Source organism: Tamandua tetradactyla, chromosome 4 (assembly GCF_023851605.1).
Source record: "Tamandua tetradactyla isolate mTamTet1 chromosome 4, mTamTet1.pri, whole genome shotgun sequence".
In the NCBI taxonomy this organism is placed as follows: Eukaryota; Metazoa; Chordata; class Mammalia; order Pilosa; family Myrmecophagidae; genus Tamandua; species Tamandua tetradactyla.
This window is the reverse complement of record NC_135330.1, coordinates 174,956,650-174,975,191: the sequence shown is the minus strand read 5'-3', so window position 1 is coordinate 174,975,191 and position 18,542 is coordinate 174,956,650. Positions and strand designations below refer to the sequence as shown.

General features: G+C 33.6%; 1 long non-coding RNA gene across 2 annotated transcripts in view; it reads left to right on the top strand.

Moving 5' to 3' along the window:
* Window positions 1–10,815, top strand: part of LOC143679537 (uncharacterized) — a 31,923-nt gene extending 21,108 nt beyond the window's left edge. For both annotated transcript variants that reach the window (XR_013173817.1, XR_013173818.1), the window contains exons 3-4: window positions 9,248–9,434; window positions 10,645–10,815. This is a non-coding gene — a long non-coding RNA (uncharacterized LOC143679537). The remainder of the gene's footprint in view (window positions 1–9,247; window positions 9,435–10,644) is intronic.
* Window positions 10,816–18,542: the final 7,727 nt, after the last annotated feature.

The following is an 18,542-nucleotide window of genomic DNA, read 5'->3' as shown; positions in this document are numbered from 1 at the left end:
CAACACCTTGATTTTAACCAAGTGAGGTCTATGCTAGCTTTCTGACCTACCGAATTGTCAGGTGAACAAGGCAAGTTGTTTTATCCCATTGCATTTATGGTGATTTGTTATGTTAACAATAGAAAACCAGAACAGGGCCATATCTTGGTATGTAATAGTTTTGTTAACTATGATAGTTGTGCTGGTTTGAGACTTGTATACCATCAAAAAGCCATGTTCTTTAACTCTGATTCAGTACTGCTGGGTGGGCTCTTTTGATTAAGCTGTTTCCATGGAGATGTGACACACCCAACTGTGGGTTAGACCTTTTGATCAGGTGGTTTCCATGGACCCCTCCCTCCCCAATTAAAGGTGGGGTTGCTTACTGGAGTTCTTTAAGAGGGAACCATTTTAGTAAGAGCAGAGAGCTCACACAGGTCTGAAGAAAGATATTGCACCTGGGGAAGCCTTATGAAATGAGAGGGCTGGAGAGAAAACTAGCAGATGTCACCCTGTACCTTCCCGGCTGAGAGAGGTGTCCAGAAACCAGAAACCCCCAGCAGATACCAGCCACATGTCTTCCCAGCTGACAGATGGATCAACCATCTTGAGTGAAGGTAACCTCTTATTGATATCTTAATTTGGACATTTTCATGACCTTAGAACCATAAACTTGCAGCTTAATAATTCCTTTTTTAAAAACTGTTCCATTTCTGGTATACTGTATTCCATCAGCTTTAGCAAACCAAAACAATAGTTTAGAAATGCTCTATTAGAAGTATCTATAATTATGTCTTTTATTTTTATCGCAAGCCTCTAGGGATTTAACAAAATTAAATATGGGCAAAAAATTGGAGTCATATTCTCTGGCTTGAGTTCGGGCATATAGGTATTTACAAGGTGCTCTATTTCCTTGATTTTTATTTGAAAGCAAAACCACTCCTTTAAATGCTTACTTTAAACAAATGAAGCATGAGACTGAGGAATAGGATTTAATTTGTGGCTTTTCATGAAGAGATATCTATCTCTTTATAAACGTCTAACCCTCTAGCAAACAAAATTTATATTTTAATTGGAAAAAAGTAAATTCCTGTATCTTGTAAATTCATTGTTATTTCTCTTATATTGAAAATATGTCAAAATAATGTACATTTTACTACAGCTTATCCAACTTCTAGAAAGATTTAAAACAATATAAAGAGAAAATGTTATACAGCAATAGGGTTTAAAGAGCTTTTAGATTTTTCTCAGAAAACTGTGGCTTCAGAAACTTATGAAGTAGACTTTACCCAATTTACATCTGAATTAAAAATTAAATGAAATACTGTTAGTGTTCACAGTATTTTATGCCCTGCCAATGGAATAAAGATATTAATGGAGCACTTAATATGTATCAGGTAAGTCACTCACAGGTCATACTACTATCGTCTCAACAACTGAGCCAGATAAGTATTATTTGCTCCTATTTCTAGAGATGAGGAAATTAAAGTTCACATGGTTATAACTGGGACAATTATACAGCTGGTACATTGCTGACAGAAAAATTCATCCTAGGTTTATCTGACTCCGCAACCTTTGTTTAGTTTTTAAACTCTAACATAATGCCTTTCCTTATTATGGTTAATTATGCACAAACTCCAGGTCTGGATGCTAAACAAGTTCCTGGAAACAAAGAAATAGGGAAGTGGAGGTGGGAAGGGTTATTAACAATGGGTATCTGCCTGAGGTGGATTAAAGAAGTTCAAAAACTCCTTGACACCTTCCCAGTGAGAGGAGAGGGGCTACATCTCCTCCCCATGGACATGGGTCCTTTTTGGACTGATAGAATGTGGCACCAAAAGATCGTGTTAGTCATTGGGTCCAGTTTTAAGACAGTCACAGCTTCTACTTCCCACACAATGGGCTGGCTTAAATTAAACGATGGTAATTCATTTGCTCACAGATTCAAGAAAATTAGGAGAAATCCAAAATCTAGATATTAGCCAGACTTGCTTTTCCCTGAACACTACCATTTTGGTGCTTGATTGCAGGCAGTCCTTGGTGTTCCTTGGCTTTCCTGTCTATGGCGATCTCTTCCTTGTCTTCAGATTTCCTCTAACTTCTGGCTCCTCCCTATGGCCTTTGCTGACCTTGGTTTCCAGTTTCTTCTCTTTATCAGGCCCCCAGTAATCTAGATTAAGGCCCAACCTGACGCAGTTGGTCAGACCTTAACTAAAAGCAACATCTTCAAGAGGTCCTCAATCCACAGTTCAATCTACGAGACCCTGCATGTAGACATCCAAGATTGTAGGGACCTGTCTTGTTTGGTTTCTATATTTTTAAAATGATAACTTGCCAAATGTACCAATTCAAATTTGTATGGTTAAAATGTAAGATGAGGAAAATTCAGGAATGATTAAGTCTATAAATGTTACCAGGGGAGATTACATGAATATTAGAAGTGTTTATATTGTTTATACTGTAGAGTTTGCAGCTCCTAAGTGAGCAATTGCAGATATATCTGGAAGATATCTACGTGGATGCCATTTTTGGTGTAGTCTGATGAAAACCCTGTCTCACTTAGTATCTTGCTAAGCTTTATGGAGCGCTGTGGGGAGCATCAGTTGCTAGCTGGCTCTAGGCCAGAAACAAATGTAATATTTCTAATCTTCTCAACAACCGAGCCAGATAAATATTATTTATACCTAGTTGCAGAAATGAAGAAAGTAAAGTTCACATGGTTATAACCATGATAAATGGCTGACAGGACAATTCACTCTAGGCTTATCAATGGAATCTTTTACAAGTCTACTCACCAGACATACATGAGGTTCTAAGGTTGAGTTGGCATCCCCAGGGCTTGGTATATACTTCTTTAGCTGGCATAGTGAGAAGCTTAGTTCACCTCTACAGAGCTCATTCACAAGGCTGCATGCAAACATCACAGATCAAATCAGCAATAGAAAATCACGGTCGCCATACAGGATTCTAAACTAAGGGAGGTAGACAAGGGGGCAATCCCAGGAATCCAAGTGGATTAGGGCCTTATCCAAAGAAACACAGATTTTTCTTGAAGCTGAGCAAAACATGGACTGTATAATAGAATATTTCACTGAATACTGCTGTAATACCCACTAAAGGGACCATGGCTATTCACTTGATTTGGACAGCATCTAAAGATCCTTTTGATTATGAGGCAAGGAATATAACTGTGGAGCCACACTGTCATGGTTGTTGCTAGCCATATGTGTCTATTTAAATTTAAATTAAATTAAAAATTCAATTCCTACATGTCACAAGCCACATTTCAAGTGCTCAGTAACTTCATGTGTCTAGTGGCTACCATATTGAACAACTCAGATATAGACCATTTTCATCTTTGCCAAAAGTCCTATTCAACAGTGCTTCCCTAGAATAAATCTGGGTTCTTTGGGGACCTAAAAGACTAAAGATGCTAGATATCATTCTCACATTCTGCTATTAATTAAAACACTTATTGAAAATTAATCTGAAGAACTTCAAAAGCAGCTAGTTCCTAGAAAACATGGTGATGAGCCTTAAAATTTGATAGCAGGAACTTTGAGAGCATTCTTATGGTGCCCCTTTATCATCTCTGTTCATACTCATCATAGAACTCATTCATTCATTCATCAAATATTCCCTGAGAACCTTCGCCACTTGGTACTGTGGTGGAAAAACAAACAAGGTCTTTGCTCTCATGAACTTACATTCTGTGTGGGAATATCAACAATAATCACACACGTAAGGTAATTTCACATTATTGTAAATCACATGAAGAGTATTTGTTAAAGGTGCCAGGCAGGGGAGCTTGATACTCAGATGGTCAGCTTGAGAAAAAGCTGGGCATATGAAGATTGATCATCTGTTTCACAAATATTTATTTAAGACCTATTATGTGCCAGGTATTATGCTAGGTTACCAGGGCAGTGGTTTTAAACACCACTAAAACACTGTAAAATGTGGTAGAGATTCAGAGTTCCATGTACTGACTTAGAATGTCAAGGATGTGGTCCAGAGATTTGTAACTTTAAAAATCACTACACATAACCAAACTTATAGTAAAGTCACCTGAATGCTTGCTTGAACTTGATTCACTAGATACTGGATGCAATTAAAGGGAAGCAAATATTATGTTCAAAGTTGTATAGACTTCAAAATGAATGATGGATTGGAAAAGAAAGAAAGTGAATTGTGAAAGAAAATTAGGAAACCTTAATGCAGTTACAGAAGACCAAAAGTAGTGGTATCTATGGGAACAGAAAGAATAAAATAAGCAAAATGATTTGAAGAGTCAAAAGATGAAAGAGTCAATGGTAATCCTGATATTTTCAATTTCATATCTCAGAGAATGGCAATGCCGTTTAGAGATATAATCAAAACCCAAATATTAGGAGATGGAGATTCGATTCATCTTTAAACATTGTCAATTTGTAATTATTTGTTCTTTATTTGTGGTTGCACATTTTTTCTTTTTCAAAAATTCTGAGACAAGCAAACCTAATAAAGAAAAACGTGATTTCATGCCTGAGACTAAGCTAGAAAAAAAATTTCTCATGCCCAGCATAATTTTAAGCCTCCCACATTACCCAAAATGTATATGCTGCAAATTGGAATTTTAAAATTAGATCCACCTTCATATTACAGTTAAATATGAAAAGAAAATATGGCTTTGTCTTCTTGAGAATAATTGTTAGAATTTGCATGTGAAAAATACCCTTCCTTAAAAAGTCACTCACCATTAAAGCCCACTAAAAAAGTAAACTGAACTAAATGTATTCATATATTAGCTTGACCTAAGTCTGGGAATTGGGCCATACTTTTTGAATTATAGTCTCATTATTTACAAAAAAACACGAGGAAATGTTAACTAACATTATGAAATAAAAAGCACATACACACATGCATAACAGGAACCAAAATAAATGCTAATGTTAACGAATGTTGAAGATGTGTATATATACACACAGTGCAGATAAAATATCCTCTTGAGCAGTATTGGAAATAGTAGCTGTGCCAGGGGAAATTTACACAGTCTCCTTGACTGTAGGCTGCACATTTATTGTGTTATACAAATATACAAAAAAAAGTCACTTCCACAGTTGCCTAAAACAAAATAGAAACTGTACGTTTTTCATTTAATGTTACTTTCCACTGCTCCATTTCTTGATGAATTGCAGATAATGAAACTTAGGTGCTTGCAAAAATAAATGGTGGTTTTTATATCTCAGTCGTCTGTAGAATACAAACATCTATTATATGTTTAAAGAAAAGTTTGCATCTGTTGAGAAAGTCGATATTTTGTATGCATGGTTGACCGTGTTTTATGTCATATTTCATTTGCTCCACTCCTCTTGGTTAAGGGCAGATACCCTGGCATTTTGTTTGGATTCAATATTAAAGCAAATTATGGTTTCTGCTGAAAATGGTTTTCCTAACCAGCCTAGACACTTAGGCCACCTATCTAGACAAACATCCTGTTTTTCTATCTGAAATACTTATCTCTCTTTAACCATTCTGGACTTTTGTGCATTTCTAATATGATCATGTTGGTGTGGGGTCTCAATTCTCCCAGTGGCCTAACAACATAGAAACTTGGTAGAAATTTTGATGAGCCCCGACATGAAGTAGGTGATGATGACAGGAAAGTGTAATTTGGAAATACTGCCCTGAGGAAGAAATATTTTCAGCGAGGTATAGAAGCGCTACCCTGGCCACTCTTTTTCAAATGATATCCACGTTTGAAAGACACTGTCAAAAATCTGCAATTGCAGAACAATTTGACTGCTGCAGAAATATAGATTACAACGTGCTTAAACTGGTTTTCCTTAAAGGTTAAAACATAGAAAAATGTACATCTCTTGAAGGGATTTCCAAGCTGTCATTATGAATAGTAATCCAATATTTCAATTTAGAAATTGAGAGGGTTTGAAAGATGCAGCAATTATTCAAGGCAGGGAGCAAATATAAATACCAGCAGTCAAAAAAACCTGTGAAAAGATTTGAGTAAAACTGAGAAGTTTTTTTTTAATTTATCTGTAATTTTTGAGTTTTAAAGTCTACAGACATTTTCCTCCTGACAAAAGGAGAAGCATTAAAATGCTAACAAAATTAAAACAGCTCGAGAAATATTTAGGAAGGAACAAATTAAGAAAATATTAATACTATGTTAGAACTCCAAAGCCAATCATAAAACACTTCTCGAAATGATTAGAAATTTGTTTGAGTAGAGGAAAATTATCATCATCATCATCAATATTAACATACTTATTACTAACTATTTTTACTTTCGTTACTGCTACTTGCTAATAAACTAATACATAGTAATGGACTCTTCCTTTTATTTTATCCCATAGGAAAATGTTGCATTCTCTCACTTCAAGGGAAGGCTTTATAATTGTCTAACTATACATTGTAAATTCTTCTAGACCTGATCAGATTATGCTTCATTGGGAAAATTTCTGTCTTCTCTTGTGCTGGAGCTCTATAATTCACTCCATTGCCCTGATTTTTTAGATACTCCACCACTCTAGCCCTGTTCAGAAGCTGTCTATTCCCCACAGCTTTCCTCTTGCTAGCTTGCTACTTTCACCTACCTATTAAAATATAAGAAATATTTAAAAATCAATTCATATTTTACTAAGAAATCCAAATATTATCGTACTCTCTAGAAGTAACTGGTAATATTTATTTTGTTAGATGCTTGTCTATACTTACGCAAGGTATGGCTATGTTTCCCTCTCTATTTCATATCATTATACATAGATTTACACATTCATTTTAATGACAATATAATAATTTGTTGTGTGAATTAATCACTCTTAATTGGTTAATTAACCAATTAAGTGGTTAGTTATTGGCGCTTATATTTTCCTCCAATGCTTTAGTGAGTTTGTACCCAGTTATGTATCTATCTACCAATCCAAGTAGCTATCTATGACATTATCTATGTTAAAGGTATACTATATATTTCTGAAGGTTAGATTCCTTAAAGTAGCATTGCTGAGTCATATTTCATGTTAAAAAAAAAATGAGGTAGTATTTCCAAAGTACTAAGCAAAAGATTTGGGTCAATTTATGTTCTCATTACTTCATTACTAGAACTATTGCCACACCAACTCTATAGCACTTGGAGGTAATAATTATTAATTTTTTAAGCAAATTTATTGTCAAAAACAACATCTTAGTACTTTTTATTTGGCATCCCTAGCATGTTTTGCAATAAATATATAACTAGCAGTGAAAACCATTTGTTGAATGAAAGAAAATAAATGCATGATGACTTTTTTTTGTACAAGAAAAATATGTATTCACAAAAGAAAAAAATGTGAACATTTTGTGAGGTGTGAACAGACATACTTTAACAGGGATTTTTCTTGATAAGCATGTATAAAAATTATTTTAAAGGAACCAAACTGAAGCAAATTAATAGATTTACTGCAATCATACTATATAATAATAAATATTCTTTATTATAATGTATTTTAGACTGAAATATAGAAGTTTCAAAAAATTAGTAAATGCGACATCAATACAAGTTTCACATGTTAAACTAATAAAATATATGATTAAATATTGTATCAACCAACAGCTCATTAATTTTGCTTTTCTTTGCAGCCAGTCTTATTTTTGTATAATGAGTTATTCCTGACCTTAGTGCTAGTTTGTATTTTCATCACTGATATTTGAAATTTCAAGTATCCTATAATCAATTTAAATTTTTTTTTTTTTTTTTTTTTTTACTTCTCTATGTGTGCATAACTAGATTAACAGTGCCTGGAGTTATAAGCCAATGTCTTTGCATAATGCCATTCTCTTCATGAAAATCTATGGCATATTTTATAAACGGTTTTATTAATGCAACTGTTCTCTTAAACTCACACCCATAATAGTTCTACCCAGAAATAAGAGAGCTGAATGTGTGGAAATAAGTTCCATTTGTATATTAAATATCTATGATAGGAAAAATTATACATATAAAATATAAAACTAGCGAAGGAGTCATTGAAATATTTTCAAATACCATCTCTCTAAATCTGGATTTAAAGAGACTGTAACATAATTCCAGGAAAAAAGACCTTCTGGAATTGAGATTTATGGAAAAGAGATTATTGTCTCATAAAGTTATAAAGTTCTAGAAATTCAAAAGGTCTGGAAGATTCTCTAGGCAGAAGCCACTTTTCTTGCCACGCTAATGATTAAAATGTGGCTCTGAAAGCACTGCTTTAAGTGAGAGCACATATAGAGGTGTTGAATTGACAGTTACTGGGGGTTTTTTTGTTTGTTTTGCTTTGTTTTTCTTTCTGGAAATAAAACCTGCAGGAACAAAACTCAGTGTTCTGTTTAGATTAAACTCTCCTATTGACTTTGAAAGGTGAGCAGCATTGATTTCTTTTTTTTTTTTTATTTGCATGGGCAGGCACCAGGAACCGAACCTGGGTCTCTGGCATGACAGGCCCGCCTGAGCATTGATTTTTGATGGGAGGGTGAAACTTAGTGAAGGAATGACTTGACCTTTTGTTGAGATAATGTTTCAGTGTTAGAGTTATCTAAGCAGGCTGTATCCATTCAGTTGAATCCCTTTGGGATTTTATATTGATACACAGCATTGTAAGAGAAAATTTGCTCCACTTCAAAAAGTAACACTTGAGCAAAACATAATGCTTTATGAGAGTTCATCCTTCTGAAAAAATATCCGAGTACAGGAAAAGCAACTAAACAGTAAGGGGCGGTGGTCACAGGATTTTTGACCTCTTTATAGTGCCAAGTAATGCCTACCATTGTATGAGGGTCTGGAAAATCTATTAAAATTGTAGGAAGTAATTGAGTATTGGCTGAGGATGCATAAGCATGAATCATCTTGCATGGTATTCTATGCCTTTTGTGAAGGGAAAGGCAAAACTGAACGTGATGGGGCTAGGTGATGCAATTGTTTAATGTTGTAAACATTTTCCAACTCATATGTCAGGCCTAAATTGTAATAACAAAGTGCACAGCAGAGCTGCCCATATTGTGTTTTGTTCTAACCCAAATGAGAACATTTATCATTTCTCTCCGCTTGATGAATGCACATGCATGCACATTTTAAAATATAAAGTCAAAAGACCCTTCAAAATTTGGATAGAATCCTTCATACATAAATGTAATGCAAAAGAACAATAGTTTGAAAATTTACCAAGTATTAAACAAATGGCAAGATCTTGTCTGTTTGAACCTCTATATCTTGAGGTTTGTTGAATCTTCTGAAATTGTATTTTTTTTTTTTTTTCAGCATTGGCTGTCAATGGGAATCGAACCCGGGTCCTCTGGCATGGCAGGCGAGTACTCTGCCTGCTGAGCCACTGTGGCCCACCCTGAAATTGTACTTTTGATATGAAAAACATGTTAAATTTAGCCCATAGAAGGCCATACAGAAAACTTTGACTGAAAGATTTCATTTAATTGTGCTAAAACATAAAGTAAGAATAATTTTGACATTTTATTCATAGCGTCTGAGAAGTGAAAATCAATGATTTTTTAGTGGATTATACTTTCCCTAAGACTTTTATATAAACTCAATACCTAATTTAAACTTGTAACAATCTTGTTAGGTCATTTATTTTTTTTTTTTGCTGTTTCTTCAAATAACTTAGGATCACAGTACAGGGCTTAGAGGGAGACAACCTCTATACTTTTTATAGTGTTTTATACTGTACTATTTCAATAACATTTCATGAATGGTTACCAAGGTCTAAAGTTAATCTTATAGTAATGGTGCTTTGAAAAGATCAACATATATTTGGATTTCTATTTCGCATTTCCAGAATGTGTCAATATCATAATTTAAAATTAATTTTATAAACTTCTTTATAGAAAACCTGAACTATGTCATTTTTTGTAGGGGGGGAGGGTAGGGTTAACCTCCCCCCTTGGTTACTACTCTTTGATTTGTATGACTCATTGGTTATTTATCAAACCAGCGCTTTCTGATTTCAAATAAATTCTGTTATCAATATATTTAAGTTAACAAGTCAACCAGAAGTGTCACAACTTAAAATTTGCTTGTAAAGAGAAGGTTGAATTACTACATGGAAAAATATAGTTAATAATAAAGATGCCACACTTCCTGCTTACTAGTAAGGGATGCTATTGTTCTTTTATGCATTATGTATTTCTTGAATATTCATGCCATGCTCTCACTGTTCTATGCTCCATGTTATGGTACTTACAGTCCTCCTCTCCTCTATCCGAGAACAATATTAATGAAATAATGACCTTAATAGATGTATACTGATTAAAATTTAGACAATTGCTCTGAAGCAATGAGGCATTAATCAATGGAACTAGCTCAAACTGGGGGATCAAAGTAGTAGTCCCCAAGAATCATTACTTGAGCTAGAAGAAATCTGTAATTGAGGGGACCACACGGGCATGGTACAGGAACATTCCATGAGAGGCAAACAACCTGGAACAGGAGAGAGCATGACCTATAGGAGGAATGGAAAGAAGTTAGTATCTGAATAGAAGCAGAGTATGAAGTACAGCCGTGTGAGATGAACCTAACGAAGTCAGGGGCGATGATGCAAAATATGTGGAGTTTATCCCCCAAAATAGGGAAGCCATTAAGGGGATTTGGGTGTGGGGCTGATGGTGACAAGATCAGATTTGCATTTTGAAAATGTCTTTCAGTTGCAGTATGAAGAAATGATTGGCCCTGTCCAGAGTGGATGTGGTAAGGCAAGAGTTCCTTTCAGCAGTCCAGCAGAGAACTTCATTAAATACAGTCTGTTTATCAGTTAGGCATGATGATATGATTTTATAACATACTCATGAACTTGTTTAAATAAACTAAAAATGTTAAAAGAGCATATTATGCTTCTGATTGTCTGATGGTTAGACTTTCAGTAGACTATATTATACTGCAGTTTGACAGGATTTACATTTAACTGCAGCATTTCTTTTTCTTTCTTTCTTTCTTTTTTTTTTTTTTTTGCCACATAAACAAAAATGGCGAATGATAGTTTTCCTTCTTAGTAAACCAGACCAGGTTAGGATTACCAGAGCAGTGATATATATATATATATATATATTTTTTTTTGCCAAAGAGAATTCTGCAACTATATCACAAAATACCATCTGTTTTTGTTAAGTAAAAAACATCTTGCTGAATATCTGGGAATTTCACGCAGTTCCAATTATGTTTCTTTTATGAGTTACCATAACTCGGCTATAGCTGTAATGTAACTGACCAGCACTGATGATGAGATCAATAGGCACTAAAACAAAAATAAATGCTGTTTAGGGTCTAAGAAACACTTAGCCATTTTACATCAGGGAGAGTACATCTGACTTAAAGGCATTTCAACTCTGATATTTCATATATATATTTTTAATAAACTTTGATTTTACTAAAATTTCTGCACTATCCAATCAATGTACATGATGGTGTACTCCCTCTCTTCATGCACAAATAGGATTGATGTATGTATTAAATAGAAAATGCCATGCCATTTTATTTCATAAAAACAACAACAACATTTACCAGTGGACATTAGTTTAAGCTCTCCCTCGTGGTCAGCTATGATTAAAGCATATTACCAAAAAGCCCTAGGGAGAATTTAAATTTAGTAGATTAGAGATAAAGGGATGCCTTTTCATCTTCTATATAAAATTTGCTTCATATATACGTCTTAATGCAACATTTCATATAAAGAGGGATCACACCATTTTTGGAGGACCAAGACTATCAATTCAAAATTGTTAATGGTCACCAATTCTTCAAGAGTTTCTACTCACTTCTTAGAATCATTGATGTATCAGCACATTGATGTGGCATAATATATGCATGTTGTGCCTATTTGGAGGAGTACAGTGATCCCTACTAATTCTATTTTTCTATTATTTGTACACATGCTGACTGTATAAATTGCAATATTTTCCTAGCTTGAACTAGGAAAGCTGATGGGATTAGTTGTGGAATAAGTGGGAGTGGGGACTGAATTGTAAAATTGTGGAAACAACAGCAATGGACAAAAAGAGTATACCAAGGGAGTTTCAGAGAAGCCTGGGTATAAAAGATAAAATAATTGATAATAGGTTAAAAAGTGTGTGGGCATGGGGGGCATAAGCCTCAGACAACGTGTCTATAATTTATGTGAATATCTATTCACAGATATCTATATTGATCTATCTAAATCTAAATCTTTATCATCTAATTATTTTTTCTGTTATCTATACTATTTGCTTAAAGTATATAGGGTTGGCTATTGGGAAGCTAAGCTATATCCCACATTGTCTCTTCTGGTTATAATTTTAAAATATGAAGAGTGATTATAAGCATTTATGATTCAGTCGAGTAGCAAATACAGTCAAAAATGGTATATCCAGTCAGATAGCCTGTGATGGCTGTAGATTACTCGGCTATCTTATCTTAAGAGGTAGGATATAGATATTTAGGGTTGTGATTTTGGAATTTAAGAGGGAAAAACAAATTGCCTGCTGGATTTACACTCATCTTGGAAGAAACTAACGCTCAAGGGTAATGACGTGTCATCATCTATGTCTGGCTTAACTGGATCTCGTGGAACCACAGCAAGAAAGGAGGTTATCTCAGCTAGGTGCCTAGAACGGGACCACCGTAACTAGAACTAGGTTTTGCTGAATCATTGAGATTTGATAGAAACCTATTGTGAATTTAGAAAGTAAAGAATAGGAATAATTATAACTACTTCGCACTTTTCCTATCCAATTTATTAGTACCAAAAACAATTTTAGGTAAACTAACAATAGATATTTTAAAATCATTTGTAGTCTATTTAATAGGTATTAATCATGATCCATAATATGATGTGCTGTGCTGTGATGATACAAGTTAAACACACATCAGAGAATTGTCATCTGATAGGTTTTATCGCACTGATTTTAAATAAAATTGCTTTAATCACCATTTCAGCAGTTGTATGTAGATGCACAGCAGCCAAGCTCTAATATAAATGAATGAATTTGACACGGTAGGAACAATAGGGAAACTAGAGCATGCAGCGGGGACTACAGTTAACTTGGAAGTCCTAGTTCACTGAGGAATGAAATGGTGGCTGCTATTCATTTTTATCTGATTGATGTCAAGTAGCAATACAGTCCTATTTACAGAATTCTGGATATTTTTTAGGAGACTGATATTGTAAAATGAACAAACAACTGATCCTTTTATAGTACTAAACTTCCAGACAACATTAAGTATGCAACTGAAAATGGCCTGGAGGCCCCCAGGATGTGACTTAACCTGTTCCAGGATTGACAAAATCACTCCAATTTAGGATTGCTATGTGACTTTCACTAGCTCTACACTTTGGGAGGAACTCACTAAATCACTGTTGCAGTGATTTTTTTTCAGATTACTCCAAGTTGAAAGTCCAGAGCTGTTATATTTAAGAATTATGTTTCAAATATAAATGCACACAGTATATATTTTATGTAAAGATCAAATTTAGTCAAATGACAATTTGAAAAGATTGTTTGCAGTTTGTCTCTTTTTATTAAAGAGTCATTTTAGTTGCTTTTTCTCTTCTCCCTCTCTTATTATTATTGTTTAGTTAGTTATTTTTTATTTCAGTGCATGACCCTTCTCCTTCTTTTGTGATGATATAAGGCCTGCCCGTTTCCTGTCCATTCTCCTGTGGAGTTACAGTGATAGAGGGAAGGGATCTGAATGAGGATAATTTCCAAAACACTGTAAAAATAGATCATTACTGCAGAAACTTTTATTTTAATAGAGAACTATCAGAACCATTTCCTGTATTAAAACTATTTCTTGCTTCTTTAACAGTATTATTAAAAATGATTTAATTACCTGTTGCTCTCCAACTTCCTTTGGTTTGGAGAGGGGTGAATTAGCAAAAGCTGTTGGGCATGAGTTGTATGGGGAGAAGAAGGTCTCTTTTTCTTGACTCATTTTTCTTATGCAAAATAAGTACGTTGATTATAATGGAAAGGGAATAAAAAGAAAAAGGGTCTATTCTGATCTTTTTTTTTTTTCAAACAAAGCACAGAATTTCATGTGAATATTCTTGACTGTCCAGCTTGTCTAGTCACTTAGTTTGGAGATGAAACTTAAACACCTCAGCTTGCATATGCAAAGAGTTGGGCACATTGTGTAAAATTCATTTGTAGAAACGTATCTCCTTTGTCGCAATTTTTGTCATTTATTCATTTTTCAAATTATCTGCAAATAAGAAGATCCAAATTAGAAGGTCTTTAGCAACTGACTTTGAATGCTGTGTGTCATCTGATGGATGGATATTAAAATAAACTCCTAGGACTGCTCATTTTCTCTTTTTCTCCTTTTTTGTATAAAGCAAGGTCATCACTTTTTTTCAGTATTGTATTTCTCCTCAATAATTGATATGTTACATTAAAGGAACACAAAATGGTCTTAATTATGCAATAATGATCAAGGCAAAGACTGTTTCCTGGGAACTAATGGTTGCCTGAGAAGAAGTGATGGCTTGAGGTCCAGCTGGTTATTAAGCTGCAGGAAATGCTGCGGGCCAAGGTTTGTATTATTTCTGTGAGATGAAAATGAACCCCCCTAAAAAATGGATTTTTTTCACTAATGGTAAAATGGCTTCATTTGGGATGCATAAGGCATTTCATTAGTAGGGTTATTTTCTGTAATAGCTAAAGAAAAATTTACAGTGATCTCCGCCTCTAGCTTTTAATGCAGGAGACTGCAAATAATTTTCTATTATCAATTTGAAATTTTAACACAAATAAAAATAGGGTGTCACATTTGCATTTTTTTTTCTGGTGCTATGACTGCCTAAAGAACATTACATCCAAAATTTGCTTTGATAGGTTTGTACACTAAAAATCATTTTATGTGCACTTCATATTGAAAACAGTTACTTTGGAAGTCATTCTGCAGATAACTATCTTATCTAAGCTAATAATCAAAAAGACTGAAGGCTTTATTTTGTTTTGTTTCCAGGATTCTTTCAAATAAAATATTGAGGAAAGATATCTCACCAAAAAGATGTCTGTGTTCCCTAAGGTACTACTGCGTGATCAGAGATGAGTCATTTACCCTTGTTAACCACAACTTATTCATCTATATTCAAATTGGGGACTATTTATATATATATAAATGACTGCCTTCCTATCTCACTGATTTGTAATGAGATTATACAAAACAGAATGTTTTGTAAATATTAATAAATATAATAAATATAATTAGCAATAAATATTAATAATTATTACCATTATAGTTGCTTTATCAGATTAACCAAGTAAAACAATTTATTTTATCATACTGTGTGAAAGAGGGAGCTGCAAACTTATTTTCCTGTATTCTTAGACTCAAATGAAAGTATCCCCAAGTGAAAATACCCCCAAGTGAAAGTAACCCCAAGTGAATATTCAGCAAACTGTAGAGACAAGCTAAAATACATTAAATTAAATACATTATTTTCTATATAAGACTATTAACCCAGCATGGTCATCTTTAAATGCATAAATATGCAAAGGCAGAACTAAAATATTGCTTGCTGGTTTATAATTTCTGTAATTCATTTAATAATCTTGAAGATGCAATCAGCAGTTTATTCTCTAGAGGTATAAAATATATGGAGTAGATATTACGGCCATTTTACAGATGACAAAATTGAATCTCAGAGAGCATCGGTAACTGAGATTGAGGAAAAACCAGCTCTAACTTCTGTTGTTTTAGGTCCCCTAATAGCTGTATTTATTTACCTTTTCATGGGGAGAGGATGGGAAATATTAACACAGAATTTATTTAATAAAAAGTGCCTTTTCAGTGAAAGATTAGACAGGTTTTTAAAAGTGCAATAAGCAAATGAGAGACACAGTTTGTTCGTTTTTCTCTTCAGTGTTTCAAGGAAACTTGTTTCCTGATAGGAGAATGACAGTCCTTTCAGGGACATTTCTGGAGAAACCACCACATATTTGTAGCATTCATCCTCTTTCTTCTTCCCTCCCTTTCTCCCCTCCTTCCTTCTCTTAACAGAACGCCACAATTTTAGTTATCTCAGGTTTATCCGCATTGAGAAAACAGACTCACTTGGAAGTGACCCCATGGCTTGTTCATGCCTAAATCAACATTGTAATTGTTCTTTCATTTGGCCATTTTACCTTCATGGTACAAATACACTATTATCTATGTTTCTACCATATGATGGCAATATTTTATAATTGTGTATATGAAGCAGTAAAGTAATATTACAGGTATAGATAATCAAATAAGTTGTTAATATATGTACTTACTTATTCATTCAGCCTTTTTTTATTAAACCAAGGATTCCAGAGTGGTGACATATACCAGAGGTTCTACAAAATTATCACACAAGGTACAGAAAGAAACTTTCATAGTGTCTATGTGTCTATCTGTATGTAAATATATATATGTATTGTTTTCTTATACAGTAAGAAAATCACTGTACTAATATATTATTCTGATGTAACAAATTGCCACAAACTTAGTGGCTTAAAACAACAGACATTTCTTCTCTACAGTTCTGGAGAACAGAAGTTTTAAAGGGGTCTCACAGGGTTAAAAATCAAAGTGTCAGCCAGGCTGGCTCCTTCTGGAGGAGAGACCCAGGAGCCAACTGAAAGAGCTCACAATGGCCTGAGCTTAAACAACTTGAGCATTGAAATAAACAAGGTGGTTTCAGATTATAACCCAAAGTGTTAAATAAATATCTGTGAGTCCATACAGATATAAATAAGCAGTTGAATAAATAAATAAATGTGTGAGAAGAAATAAATCTCCCAGGCAGAATTCCAAATAATTATGTAGATAATCTGCCCTCAAGGAGGTGGAACATAAATTCCCTGCTTCCTATGGATGGGCTGTACAAGGAAAATTCCTTCCAAAAAGTGCAGTATGGAAAGGGGGAATAGAATAAAAAATAAAATAAAAAGAGGATATGTGAAGCAAACTTTAATAAGGTTGTCAGCAATATTTAGAATGTTCTATATAGAACTTTTTTATTGTTAAACTATTTTATTAATCCTACAAATGCAGAGCTTAGAAAAATTTAGTATGAACTTTGGATAACTATATAGTATACAGGTATATAATATCACTTGATCTATATAGAACTTTAAAAAATGTGTTGTACTTGATAGATGTAAGCATGCTATTTAATAGATACATTTCTAAAGCCATACTTTTAGAAACATTATATTTTCTCTGCCCCTTTGAAAATGGCTGAAATTGTACAGAATAAGTACAGGAAAAACTATTAAAACAAATTATTTAGTGTAGAATGTTTGCTATACAAGTGGATTTACAAAAAAAGAAAAAGAAAAAAAAAAGACCAGTAGAATTTAATTTTCCTCATTGAGGGAAGAGATTTGCATGTCTCTAGCTTACAGCTCCATTTCTAGTATCTGGCAAGGTATCTGTCGTATAGTAAGAACGCGTTCAAGTTTTGGTAAATAAATTTATGGATATTTCTTCTGAGGCTACTTGCTAGATATTACTTTAATAACAAATATAACCATCTTATTTTGTTAACCACTAAAGGAAATATATGCTAAATAAAATATTTTTAAATGGCAAGTGACTTCTTTAATAACACAAACTTCAGGGTTGGGAGAAGTGATTGCTTCAGTTACAATAAATGAGCAAGGGATGCTAATGATTCAGGCAAAACTGAGGAACCCAACATCCTAGTTTAAACTCTGGCTCTTCCATCTGTAAAATGGGAAAAATTATAGAGCTTGTCTCAGTGATCCATTAAAGACTAAATTAGTTAATATGTAAAAAGCACTTCTATAACTGCCTGAAACAATTCAATCACTATATAAGGTAAGCCATTATTGTTAATTTTGATCCTCATAATTTAAATGATAATTATCAGATACACCTGCAGACATTGCACCATGCACAAACTTAATTTTGTAATTAATAGGCAAATTATCATAGTAAGGAATTGCAGCAGAGATGTGTGGATATCCTGCAAACACATATTCATATTGTGGTTATTAAATCATAACCTTTAAAATAGTGTTTGTCATGTGTAAAACTCTTAAATATCCACATATAAAACTTGATAATGTTTAGAATTCTTAAAAATGAAAAATTTCAATGGTTTTTTTTGGAAACATTTGTTAAAATTCAGCACCTCTATGCAGTATATAAGAAAATTGATTTATATCTGAAAAGATGAAAATGTTCTAGCCAAAATCTATAAACAAAGTAACTGAATAGAGTTGAAAAATTGTCAAGAAAGTTTGAAAATATAATATGATTGGTAAATGTAGTTAGTGATGAACTTATTCCATTAAAACTTTGTCAGCCTTTAAAAACAAATATTAACATACACTAAACTTGGAACCTTTTCTTCACATTATTGTATCACAGAGCATTAAATTAAGATTTTTCTAAAATATCAAAGCAACTTTCACTCACTTTACCTTAATTGAAGATATTATTGCTGTCTTTTAGTTAGAACAGTCAAATTATTGTGCTCTTGATAAAAATGACATAATATAATACATGAAATATTGTTAATTCCATATTCACCTCATCATTTAAAGTTTTATTTTTGGTATATCTTATG